General features: G+C 44.2%; 1 protein-coding gene across 1 annotated transcript in view; it reads right to left on the reverse strand.

The window, feature by feature from the left end:
• The window catches only part of snrpa1 (small nuclear ribonucleoprotein polypeptide A'), a 17,368-nt gene that overhangs the window by 10,601 nt on the left and 6,457 nt on the right, over positions 1-310 (reverse strand). The window lies entirely within an intron of this gene.

Genomic DNA, 310 nt, shown 5'->3' on the forward strand with positions numbered 1-310 from the left:
CTGAAAAATGAAGTCAGCATCTCCATAAAGCTAGTCTGCTGAAGGAAGCATAAAGTACTCTAAAATGTCCTGGTAGACGGCTGACTCTGGACTTAAAGCACAGTGGACCAACACCAGCAGATGACATGGCTCCCCAAACCAACACAGACTGTGGAAACTTCACACTGGACTTCAAGCATCTTGGATTGTGTGCCTCTCCCTTCTTCCTCCAGACTCTGGGACCTTGGTTTCCAAATGAGATGCAAAATTTTCTTTCATCAGAAAAGAGGACTTTGGACCACTGAGAAACAGACCAGTTCTTTTTTTCTTT

Source organism: Etheostoma spectabile, unplaced genomic scaffold, assembly GCF_008692095.1.
Source record: "Etheostoma spectabile isolate EspeVRDwgs_2016 unplaced genomic scaffold, UIUC_Espe_1.0 scaffold48, whole genome shotgun sequence".
Taxonomy (NCBI): domain Eukaryota; kingdom Metazoa; phylum Chordata; class Actinopteri; order Perciformes; family Percidae; genus Etheostoma; species Etheostoma spectabile.